This window comes from Furipterus horrens, unplaced genomic scaffold, assembly GCF_987537825.1.
Source record: "Furipterus horrens unplaced genomic scaffold, mFurHor1.1.pri manual_scaffold_33, whole genome shotgun sequence".
NCBI lineage: Eukaryota > Metazoa > Chordata > Mammalia > Chiroptera > Furipteridae > Furipterus > Furipterus horrens.
Window position 1 is genome coordinate 593,248 of NW_028327203.1, and position 13,077 is coordinate 606,324.

The 13,077-nt window shown below is 42.0% G+C and overlaps 1 long non-coding RNA gene across 2 annotated transcripts in view; it reads left to right on the forward strand.

Moving 5' to 3' along the window:
* The window catches only part of LOC149990054 (uncharacterized), a 33,456-nt gene extending 21,256 nt beyond the window's left edge, over positions 1–12,200 (forward strand). Inside the window, exons 4-6 of one of the 2 annotated variants that reach the window (XR_016508969.1) lie at positions 1,039–1,130; positions 10,614–10,682; positions 12,155–12,200. This is a non-coding gene — a long non-coding RNA (uncharacterized LOC149990054). The remainder of the gene's footprint in view (positions 1–1,038; positions 1,131–10,613; positions 10,683–12,154) is intronic. The other variant, XR_016508970.1, reaches the window with a different exon arrangement.
* The last annotated feature ends 877 nt before the right edge of the window (positions 12,201–13,077 follow it).

Genomic DNA, 13,077 nt, shown 5'->3' on the forward strand with positions numbered 1-13,077 from the left:
AAAGACACTGCAAAGAAAGAAAATTACAGGCCTATATTCTTGATAAATGTACATGCTGAAATTCTCAACAAAATAGTAGCCAATCAAAATTTGACTATATTAAAATGATTCTATATTCTGATCAAGTGTGAATTATACGAGTGATGCAAGAATGACCCAGCACCCAGAGAACAATAGATGTGACTCATCACATGAAAAAGGAAATAAAAATGAAAAGCATATGAATATTCAAGAAATACAGAAAAAGTACTAGTATACAGTATGCATTAGTAATAAAAATATTTCAAAGAAGGTTTGTAGAAGGAAATGATCTAAGCTTCATAAAGGCTGCATATGACAACCTCACAGCTAACAGTATACTCAACTGTGAAGTAATTGAAGTTTTCCTTTTGAAATCAAAACCAAGTCAAGAATGTTCATTCTCATTATTATTTTTCAAAATAGTAGTGGAATATTTAGACATAGCAATCAGAGGAGAAAAAGAAATACATTTAAGTAAAAAAGAAAGAATTAAAATTGTCACTATTGGTAAATGACATGATACTCTATATAGAATTTCTTAAATAATTCAACAGAATTAATAGAGTTAATAAAATAATTCGGCAAGAAACAAAATACAAACCGAATATACAGAAATCTGTCACATTAATATAAACAATAAAAGAAAAATCAAAGTAATCCCTTTTCCATTTGTGTGAAAGAAATAAATGCCTGTGAATTTACATAACTAAAAAGTTGAAAGGGGCCTTTGCAAACTTTGCTCTTTCTCACTTCCTCTCTCCTTCTTTCTCTCTCTCCTCTGTTCTTTCTTCAAGTTAGGAAGAAAAAGTGTGGCACCTGCTCCTCTCAGGTGGAATCGTTCTAGACCGAGGCAAAGACAAAAGTACTGTCCTACTCATCCTTTGTCTCTTTTGTATACTTACTTGTTCTACAACTTACAAAGAAATAGTAAACTATTTAAAAATGGAAAAATATATCAAACATCACAACTTCATTTTTTTAATCCTCATGCAAGTGTATTTTTTTCATTGCTTTTAGAGAGAGAGGAAGGGAGAGACACAGAGAGAGAGAAACATCAATTGGTTGCTTCCTGCTACATGCCCCGACTATGGGTCAAAACAATCACCTGGGTAAGCACCCTGACTCGGCATCGAACCCACAACCTTTCAGTCCACAGGATAGTGCTCCAACCAGCTCAGCCACAAAGGGCAGGGCCAAGATCTCATTTTCATTTCAATATGTTATTTCGACACAAAACATAATTTATTATTTTTAACACCCTGGCTTTAAGGAGGCTACCATAGCCATTATATTTTAATAGGCTCTTCTTTGTTTATTTTGTTTCAAATGTGATGATTACCTTATTTGACATATTCTCAGGAACGAGGGGTGAATACACTATTTAACAATGATTTTCAGCTTACTAAAATGTTCTTCCAGCCCTGGCTTCTGTGGCTCAGTGGATTGAGCATCGGCCTGCGAGCCAAGTGTCGCTGGTTCACTTCGCAGTCAGGGCACATGACTAGGTTGCACGTCAGGACCCCAGTTGGGGGCACGAGTGAGAGGCAACCACACAGTGATGTTTCTCTCCCTCCCTTTCTCCTTTCCCCTCTCTCTAAAAATAAAATAAACAAACAAATGTTATTTAAAAATATAAAAAATAAAATAAAATAAAATGTTCTTCTGCAGACTTTTCCTCCATTGCTCCCCCACAGCCCACCCCCTCTCCCACAGTTCAACCCCCACCCTGTTGTCCATGTCCATGGGTCATTTATAGCAGTTCCTTTACTAAACCCGTCCACTACTGACCCCTTCACTCCATGCGCCCCTCTCCCCTGGTGCCTGTTACTCTGTTCCTTGTTTACGTGTCTCTGGTTCAGTTTTGTTCATTTGCTCGTGCTGTTCATATGGTATTTTTCTTTCTTTGCCTGGCTTATTTCGTTAAGCATAATTCTGTCCAGTTCCATCCATGTTATCACAAATGGCAGGAGTTCCTGCTTTTTTTCTGCTGCATAGTTTTCCATTGTGTAAATGTACCACGGTGTTCTAACCCACTCATCTACAGATGGGCACTTAGGCTGTTTCCAGCACTTGGCTATTGTAAACAGAGCTGCTATGAACATAGGGGTGCACAGGTTCTCTTCAATTGGTGTTTCAGGATTCTTCGGGTATAATCCTAGCAGTGGAATCGCTGGTTCAAAAGGCATTTCCGTATTTAGTTTCTTGAGGAAATTCCACACTGTTTTCCACAGTGGCTGCACGAGTCTGCATTGCATTCCCACCAACAGTGCAGTAGGGTTCCCGTTTCTCCGCATCCTCGCCAGCACTTGTTGTTTGTTGATTTGTTGACGATGGCCATTCTGACTGGTGTAAACTGGTATCTCATTGTGGTTTTTATTTGCATCCCTCTGATGGCTAATGATGCTGAGCATACTTTCATATGCCTATGGGCCCTCTGCATATCCTCCTTGGAGAAGTGTTTGTTCAGGTCCTTTGCCCATTTTTAACTGGGCTGTCTTCTTGGTGTTGAGATATGTAAGTTCTTTATATATTTTGGAGATCAGTCCCTTATCTGATGTATCATTGGCAAATATGTGTTCGCATATGGTTGGTTCCCCTTTCATCTGGCTGATGTTTTCTTTGTTGAGCAGACTCTTTAGTTTGATGTTGTCGCATCTGTTTTTTCCTTTACTTCCCTTTTTTTAGGAGACGTGTCAGTGAAAATATTGTTACGTGGGATATCAGAAATTTTCCTGCCTATGTTTTCCTCTAGGATTTTTATGGTATCATGTCTTACATTTAAGTCTTTGATTCATCTTGAGTTTATTCTGGTGTGTGGCATAAGTTGCTGGTCTAGTTTCATTTCTTTGCATGTCACCATCCAGTTCTCCCAGCACCATTTGTCAAAGAGGCTCTTCTCATGCCATTTTATGTTCCTTCCCCCTATGTTGAATATTAGTTGACCATAGAGGCCTGGATTTATTTCTGGGCTCTCTGTTCAGTTCCATTGATCTATATGTCTGTTCTTATGCCAGTACCAGGCTGTTTTGATTACAGTGGCCTTGTTGTATAGTTTGATGTCAGGTGTCGTGATACGTCCTGTTGTGTTCTTCTGTCTCAAGATTGCTGCGGCTACTCGGGGTCTTTTTTGGTTCCATATAAGTTTATGAAGTATTTGTTCTAGGTCAGTGAAATATGTTGCTGGTATTTTAATAGGGATTGCATTGAATCTGTCAATTGCCCTGGGTAGTATGGATGTTTTAATGACATTTATTCTTCCCACCCCTGAACATGGTATATGCTTCCACTTATTTGTATCTTCCTTAATTACTTTCTTCAGGGTTATGTAGTTTTCTGAGTACAGGTCTTTTACCTCTTTGGTTAAATTTATTCCTAGGTACTTTATTTTTCTTGTTGCTATAGGAAATGGAATTTTTTTCCTAGTTTCTATTTCTAAGAACTTATTGTTGGTGTAGAGAAATGCCTTCAATTTCTGAATATTGGCTTCGTACCTTGCTGTTTTGCCAGATTGACTTATTGAGTTGAGTAGTTTTTTCGTGGCGTCTATAGGGTTTTCTATGTATACTGTCATGTCATCTGCAAATAATGAGAGTTTTACTTCTTCTTTTCCAATATGGATGCCTTTACTTTCTCTTCTTGTCTGATTGCTATGGCTAGAATTTCCAAACTACGTTGAATAGGAGTGGAGAGAGTGGACATCCTGGTTTTGTCCCTGATCGCAGGGGAATGCTTTCAGTTTTTGTCCATTCATTGTGATGTTGTCTGCGGGTTTCTCATATATGGCCTTTATTGTGTTGAGGTATGCTCCCTGTGTTCCAAGTTTCCTGAGTGTTTTCATCATAAATGGGTGTTGTACTTCATCAAATGCCTTTTCAGCATCTATTGATAATGATCATGTGATTTTTGTCTTTCATTTTGTTTATGTGGTGTATTACATTTATTGGTTTGCGAATATTAAACCATCCTGGCATCCCTGGGATGAATCCCACTTGATATTGGTGTATGATCTTTTTAATGTGTTGCTGGATCTGATTTGCCAACATTTTGTTGAGGATTCTAGCATCTATGTTCATCAGCGATATTGGCCTGTAGTTTTCTTTCTTTGTTGTGTCTTGACCTCGTTTTGGAATTAGGGTAATACTGGCTTCATAGAAACAGTTTGGGAGTCTTTCCTCTTCTTGGATTTTTTGGGTAGGTGTTAGTTCTTCCCTAAATGTTTTGTAAAATTTGCCTGTGAAGCCATCCGATCCAGGGATTTTATGTGCCTGGAGTTTTTTGATTGTTGTTGCAATTCATTCTTTGTTATTGGTCTGTTGAGACTTTCTACTTCTTCTTGATTCAGTTTTGGAAGGTTATTTGTTTCTAGAAATCTGTCCATTTCTACTAGGTTGTCAAGTTTCTTCCCATATAATTGTTTGTAGAAATGTCTTACAATCCTTTATATTTCTGTGGTATCGGTCGTGATCTCTCCTCTTTCGTTTCTCATTTTGTTTATTTGGGTCATCTCTCTTTTTTTCTTGATGAGCCTGGCTAAAGACTTGTCGATTTTGTTTATCTTTTCAAAGAAGTAGTTGATCTTTTGAGTTGTTTGTTTAGTCTCTATGTCATTTAATTCTGCTCTGATCTTGATGATTTCCTTCCTTCTACTCGCCCTGGTCTTTGTTTGTTGTTGTTGTTGTAGTTCCTGTAGCTGTAGGGTTAGATTTTTAATTTGAGATTCTTCTATCCTTTTTAGGTCGGCCTGTATTGCTATGAACTTTCCTCTCAGGATTGCTATTGCTGTGTCCCATAGGTTGGGGGCTGTTGTGTGTTCATTATCATTTGTTTCCAGAAACGTCTTGATTCATTCCTTGGTGTCATTGTTAATCCATTCATTACTTAATAGCATGTTATTCATTCTCCATGAGTTTGAATGTGTTTGAGTTCTTTCCTTGAGGTGGATTTCTAGTTTCAAGGCATTGTGATCTGAGAAGATGTTTGAGATAATTTCAATTTTCTTGAATTTGTTGAGGCTTGTTCTGTGTCCTACCATGTGGTCTGTGTTTGAAAATGTCCCATGTGCATTTGAAAAGAATGTATATTTTGCTTCTCTGGAGTAAAAGGTTCTATATATATCAATTAGTTCATTTGATCTAGAGTGTTGTTCCTTGCTTCAGAGAGCTGTGCATTGTTCACAATGGGGTGTTAAAGTCCCCTACTGTGAGTGTGTTGCTGTTGATATCTTTTTTGTAGCCTCCCAATATTTTCCTTATATATTTTTGTGCACTTAAGTTAGGTGCATATATGTTTATCAGGGTTATATCTTCATGATGGATTGTTCCCTTACGTATTTTAAAATGTCCTTCTTTGTCTCTTTTTATGGCCTTTGCTGTGAAATCTGTTTTTTCTGATGTAAGTATTGCTATCCCAGCTTTCTTTCATGTTCATTGCTTAGAATATTTTTCCATCCCTTCACTTTCAGTCTGTGTAAATCTTTTGTTTTGAGATGCGTCTCTTGTAGATAGCATATATGTGGATCATGTTTTTGTGTGCATTCCGCTACCCTATGTCTTTTGAATGGAGCGTTTACTCCATTTACATTTCAGGTTATTATTGACGGGTATTTATTCATTTCCCTTTGTACCTGTGTTCCTCTCCCTCTTTATTTTCTTTTTCTCACCGCATCCCCTTTAGCATGTCTTGTAATGCTGGTTTGGTGGAGATGCGTTCTTTTAGTGTTCCTTTGTCTGGGAAGCTCCTTGTTTCACCTTCCATTTTGAAAGGGAGCCTTGCTGGGTAGAGTAGTCTTGGTTGTCGGCCTTGTTTTTCATCGTTTGAAATATTGTTTGCCATTCTTTTTTGGCTTGTAGTGTTTCTGTTGAGAAATCCGTTGATAGTCTTATCAGAGCTCCCTTGTATGTTATTTCCTTTTTTTCTCTTGCTGCCTTTAGGATTCTCTCTTTGTCTTTGAATGTTGAAGTTTTCATTATGATGTGCCTTGGAGTAGACCTTTTTGGGTCATATTCATTTGGAGCCTCTGTGCTTCCTGGATTAGCAAGACTTTTTCTCTCATCAAGTTAGGAAAATTTTATGTCATTACTTTTTCAATCAGGTTTTCTAGCCCATGCTCCTCTTCTTCTCCTTCTTTTATCCCTATGATATGCATATTGTTTCATGTCATGTTGTCCTGCAGTTCTCTTAAACCATCTTCATTCTTTTTAGGCATTTTTTCATTTTTGCGTTGCATTGTCTGGCAATTTTTTTTATATGTTGTCCTCTAACTCACTGTTCCGATCCTCTGCTTCCTTTAGCCGGTTTTTGATTGCTTCGCCTGTGTTCTTCAGTTCAGAAATTGTATTCTTCATTTCTTCGTGGTTTTTATTGATAGTTTCTATGCCCTCTTTTTGGTTGGTGTAGTTCTCAGTAAGTTCTTTGTAGTTTCCCTGGAGTTCTTTGTAGTTCCCCTGGAGTTGGTTGTAATTTTCTTTGACTTTGTTGAGTTCATTGAGCTTCATTTGAATTCCATGTCTGATGGTTTGCTTGCCTCTATTTCATCTATCCATCCTTCTGAAAATTCCTCCTTTCTTTTTGGTGGGGTGTTGTTTCTGTTTGGTGGGGTGTTATTCTGCCTCCCCATTTGGGGTGCTGGTCTTGTTTGTATCTGATTATTAGATTGATCTGCTTTTATGTACTGCCTTTGTGGTGTGACCGTTTGTGGTAGGAACCTGTGTCATACAGCGGTGCTGTCTCCTTGATCTCCTGAACTTGATGCTCTTGGGATGCCCTGCATGCCTTTTACTTGGCCTCGCTAGAAGTGTTTTGGTTTTGTTTGTTGTGTTGATCTTTGGTGGGCCCTTCCTGTGTATTAGCTGAGAGTCTCTCTGCCCGCTTCTGACAGTAGTTGAGCTGCCTCTGGCTGCAGCCTCTTGGAGGGGAGTAGTCTGCTTATGAGACTTCTCCCGCAGCACTGATGTTGAGTCTGCCCTGCGATCTGGTCTGCTGGCTCTCCAGTATTTCCTCCAGAACCAGCATCCAGTGTTTTCCAATGCTCCTCTAGTTCTTCCGCCTTCTTTCAGCTACACGGCAGGTTGAGTGTGGGAAGTGCACTTTTTTCTCCCTGCCTGCAAGCCGGCGGGAGCAGTGGGAGGGTGCTGGGGGGCCTGCCGGGAACGTTCTCCTATGCTGGTGGGCGGGGGTGTTCCCTGGCGCTGGCTGTCGTGGGCGTGGGCCAGTAGCGGTCCTGTGGTCTGGCGTGTGGGCCGGCACTAGCTCTCGAGCCCTTGTTAAATATTCGGGTCCTCCTCAGCACGCTGCAGCCGCTTCGCCTCCTGTAGAGCCGCCTCAAGTCCTGTTCCCACCACAGCCACGGGTGCTGCTCTCCTGTGAGTATTCTTGGTTGTTCTTCAAGGATGCAGTAGCTTGGAAACAGTTGCATCTTCTTAAGGTTTGCTTTTAAGCTTTGATGAGACAGACTAGAGAAACTCTAACTCTAGGGCTATTTTTGTCCCCGCTACTGAGACACTGCACATCTTAGTACTCTGCCCGGTAATTTACGTGGTTTTCTACTCTTTCTGGTGGGAACACACTTGAGTTTTTGTGAGTCAGAGGTTTTCTTTGCTCCTTTTCGGGGGTCCTTTCTTCGGGCCACAGGAGGTTTTCTTTCCAGACGTACTCATGCACTATGCTGGAGACTTAAGGAAAATCCTCTGCCAAGTATCTGCAGCCATATGGACATATCTCTCCTCTCTAAGATTGTGCCCTGCCTATGCATGCCACCTAGGCCTACCCTGGATCTGAAGAACGTCTCAACTAAAGGAGACCTCAGCATAAGATGTGGGCTGGATCTTTCAGTTGGTCAGTGGGAATCTTGGGGCTCACCTTCCCTGTTTCTCCTCCCTCAGATATAACTAGCCTGTCTTGCCTGCATCCAAGCAATGGAAGCAATTACTTCATCCATTTTGTTTGACTTTCAGTAGTTTCTTGTAGGAGTTAGTTATTCCGTGTTGGCTCCTAGAAGTTCTTCATCAGAAAGAAACCTGTTTTCATCACCTTTCAGAGTGCTTTATGTTTAAGTTTTAAGGCAAAACTATTATTATTATTATTATTATTATTATTATTATTAGAATGCTTCCCTCTAGGGTAGTTACCTCCTTTTGCACCACAATATACTTTAGAGATACAACTACATTGTATCATTAACAGTGGTTTCTGGTTGCAGTGATTCCCTTGGGGTAGGGCATGCTGGTATGGTTTAAAAATGACACTTAAAAGAGCTGCTAGTATGCAAAACTCCCACATTTCTACTATTTCCTTCTTACATACGATATTGGCCAGAGAAAGAATCTTTTTCCTTACTTCTGAATGTTAGAAATAGTTCATAAATATAATCAACATTTTGCCTCCCCTAAAACAACCTAAGTTTAATTATTTAACCTATTAACATGCCATTTTCTTACATGGAGCCTAATTATAATCCCAGAACAAACTTGAGATGCCTTTATATTAATGTATCCGTAAAGCTGTTTATAGTATTTAAGATTTCCAAATAAATGAACAATAGTGCGAGTAATCAAGTTTTAAATTTTTGGTCATCTGTTTAAGATCTGGGATATTTTGTTGCAGGCCATAGGGATTGGTTGCTTGTGAAGCAAAATTTTAATTAATGGGGAAAAAATGCCCACAGAATTGAAGAGAAAGGGAAAGGACCAGAGAGACACAAGGGGCACTTAAATATGCCGTTCTCATTATGAGTTCATCTCAACCATTTTCTTCAGCTATTAAAGGAACAGCTAATCTAATGCAGTTTTGGTAGCGTCTTGACAATAACATTCAGGAAAGTAAGTGACTTGAGAGTCCCCCCAAGAGGCTCTCCTGTGGGGAATTAGTTAACTCTACAGATGAGGATTGAGGTACAGCTTTAAAAAAGTGCAGTAAACATAAAATGAAAAGATGCTTATATTGATTAGGTTGTGCGTGCCCTCACTTTTCCTGTGCTCACGAACGTGGGGACCACCAGTTACGTGCAGGGTAGGAATGACTCACCCGCGCGGTCACGCGGACGCTTACTTAGCGAGCTCTGGGGAACCCTCGGTGTCAGCGGAGGCGCCGGCCGGAGGGGCGGGGCCGGGAGCGTCCCCTCGGGGAGCGGCGGCCGGGAGCCGGAAGGTACGCGCATGCGGCCGCTGGGCGCTCGTGCACTCACTCGCGTGCCCCGCGGGGCGTCTTCTGGCGCAGGAGCCTCTGCGGTCCCGCGGGAGGGCAGCCTCGGGGCCCCAGGTGCCGGGTGACGCTTCCTGGAGCCGCAGCGGAGGGAGATGGGCCGCGGCTGCCCTGAGCCCAGACCCACAGCCCCAGTCTGTCCCTGACCGTGTCCTGCCCTTTCCTCGTGGGATCCCCGGTGTAAGGGCTCCTGTGAGGGCCCCACGGGGGCGGGGCGCCGGCTGTGGGATGCAGGGACAGACTGGTCTTTATGGGGACCCAGGGCAGTGCGCCCAGAGCCGGACCTGCGGGGTGGCCCGAGGTCACTTCGTGCTCATCCCGGGGGTGGCCTTCGTGCCCCCAAGGAGTGTCATCCGTGCGGTTCATGGCGCAGCGCGGGCAGCCCTGTGTAATAAAACGGCCTCTGTGGCTCCCACGTGTGCAGTAAAACCATCTTCGACCTTGTAAAGACCATTCTGGCCACAAAAAGTAACGAATCCCAAGGACCTCATTGGCTGTAGATGGGATTCTGTGGAGTGGCCGCACAGTAAGGATTTGTATTTGTTTTTCTTTTTCAGGCAATTACATATGAACCATCTAGCATCAGCTTTAGCTGTATCTACTGTTTAGTACTCTGTGTAGATGCTTTTAGAATATCACCTCTGGTGATTTCAGTGCTAGAAGGCGATGATATTTTTCACCATTTTACAGTTAAAATTGAGGCCCAGGCATGTTAAGTAACCTTTTCAAGGCAGGAGGTCATTTCTGAGGATGAATTCAGGTTTAAGTCTGCTCTGGGCGAGACACTGAGGTGCCCTAGAGTGTCGGAGCGCACGCACGTGCACACACAGCGGTGCAGGGTTCTGCTTCTAGCGGGTGACAGGTGGGTTTGTCACTGATGCAGGCCCCCAGGGACTGCTCATGACTGCCAGTTTCTGTATTGCAGCAGCTAATATTGATGTGAGGTTGGATTTTATTTCTTAATTAGCAGTGGGGTCCTGGCTGGTCCAGTAGGCTACATAGGGGACAATAAGTTAGACCAAGGGCCAGCCTGCAGAACTGTTATCTGTTGGTAGGGGACAGGGTAGAGAGTCAGCTCGGGGGAGCAGGGGCCAGTCATTCAGTTCCCTCGTACTGTTCCCTTGTTGTGTGCCACGGGCCACGCTGCTGCGGGGGGTCCAGTGTTGTATAAGACCTGGTCTTGTGCTCTAGGATTTTACAGTTGGGTTGAGGCTGAGGGACAACTGTGTTGATAGGGCTTCTCCAGTGAAAAGTGACTTCTTAAACATAAGTCGCCATGTCTAGGGCACATTTTAACAATTCATACCAAAGGTACTATATACTTTGACTCTGAAAGTTCTGTATGTGTATGTGTGTGTACCAATTAACCAATTTGTTTACTTTTGGTATTTTAGATATTGGCAAAACACTGGAGGGATGATGAAATCAATCAGCTTCCTCTTTTGCTTGGAGAGCCTGCATTGGTAAAGTATTAGGCATTTTCCAATATAATATTCTAGCATTTATGCATGCGATTTGGTCATCTTCCATGTGGCATTAAATTTGGCCTGTGATAGGCTCAAAGAGAGTGCTTCTGTGCCTGCCAAGCCTGTCTGCACCTCGTCGTCTCCGCAGCAGACATTGGCTGAGCTCTGACTCCAGCTTGGGTCCTGTGCAACGTGTCCGTTACTCAGGTGTCTTTTTTTCTAAGGCCTGATGACTAGCGGCCCTGCTCCCAAGCAGTGGGTGCATTTGCTGGTTATGTGCATGTGCTGGTAGAAGACACTCTATTTGCTTTGGGAGCTGCAACAACAATCAAATGAGACTCGAGAATTGGATGCAAGGAGGATTTGTGATTGTTTCGAACCACTTTCTATTTATCACTTTATTGTACTTTATGAAGATACTACGATGACTACTTTGGAGTATAAACAGAAGTTCTATGTCTCGGGAGTCGGCAGACCAAGATTCTAGTTCCTGTTGTGCTAGTCAGATTCTGTACACTGTTCAGGGGTCCACTCTGTCATTGGGATGTTAGGACGATGAGCTCCTTTGCTAATGCTCTTCTCCATCTTGAGTCTGTGACTCTTCTGTCCTTCCACAGTTTGCCTGGGTCAGCAGTTTGCTGACCCTTTTCCCTCTAACCTTCAGGACAGGCCCTGGACTTGGGCTGTTAAGAGAAAATCAGCTGTCTTCATCTGGCTTCGGGATGAAACAAAGGGCACCTGAGGGAGAGAGGGGTGTGAGGAGACAGAACGCAGGGATTTCTCTCTGGCTTAGTTACTCCAAGATGTGGACACAACAGGTGTCTTCCCTGCAGCTGTGATTATCAGAAAGGGTGAGTTTCACTAAATCTGAATCCACTCATGCAGCTCAGTTTCAGTGCTTAGACCCCAGACGGCTCAGTCCTTTTCTCAGTCTGGCCCCAAGGCGTGGTGTTCAGTTAGCACAGAGTTCTCCTGAGAGGGCAAATGCAGTTAGAACAGGGGGTCTTGGGAGAGTCCTGCCTTGGTTAATGGAGTGCAGGTAGAACAGCGGATTCTGGGACAGTCCTGCCTGAGGGAGAGGGGTGCAATTAAAACAAGATCCCAAAATAGTCCTGCCTTAGGTAATGAGGGGCTAGTAGAACAGGCGTTTCTGGGACAGTCCTGCCTGAGGGAGAGGGGTGCAGTTAGAACACAAGTTTTATGGAGAGTTCTGTCTAAGAGAGCAGCGTGCAGGTAGAAGGCGTTCTCGGCATTTCTTGCTCTGAGGTACAGGGGTGCACTTAGAACAAGGGTTTTCAGGACGGTGCAGCTGGGACTCAGTTGTGTGGCCTAAAAGTCAGTCCCTTTGAGGCTCACCTCTGGTCTGTAAATGGACACTGTGCTCCTTACATGCATCAGTGTGGCCTTGGCACTTTCCTTCTCTCTGATGAGATTACTAACAAAGTATTTTCTATGTTTATTTCCTAAAGGGAATGTCTCTGGGACCCTGAACCCTCAGGAGCATCCTCATGTAAGAGATCATTAAAGCCACAGGGAAAGCATCTCACCTGAATTTCCAAAAGGAATAACAACAGATCAGCTGCTTGCGTTGTCCGCTGTACTTTCACTGGGGCTTGTTGATGAAGATCCAGCACCAGTGTTGAAGGTAACATATAGGGAAGGAAGCAGTCCATTAGATCACGGTCATTCAGCTACGAAAGAATATAGTTTATTTTTAAGTACAGTTAACTCAGTCATCTTTTGCTTAATTTATCTGAATTGAGGTATGCTCCCATCAGAACAAATAATCGTGAATGGATTACGTGTGTGCATGTATTTTCTAGAACAAATCAGTAGTACTTAATTTATTTAATCTACATAATTTAACCCATTTCTTTTATTTTTATTCTATGAGCTTTATTTTTAGTGTCAACAGCTTTATTTATTTTTTCTCTTGTCTCGTACCCAATAATATTTTAGCACATACTGACATAGACCTAGCTTTTACTATGATTATTAATAATCAGGCAACAAATACACATACTAAAAAATATTTCAATATATGACTAGTAACTTTGTTACTGTATTCTCTTAAGAGCTTAATGCTACAGCATAAAATATTTCCTTTGGTCATTTTAACAGGTCCTGTCTTTATCACTTGGACTTTTAGTCATCCTCAAATTTCCAGAATATTTTTCAAAAACTATTAAAATTTTTTTGTGTAATGGATTTGATACATAGTCAATAATCATTTTGGGACTGATGACACTAATGTTCTTAAAATAAAAGAATCCAGAAATTTAATTTTATATTAATTCCTTTTATACATTACTTTTATATACTAACCCATTTCTTAAGAACACATTTGCATTTGTTTTTAACATTACTGGGAAATGGCAAACCCAAGAATGAA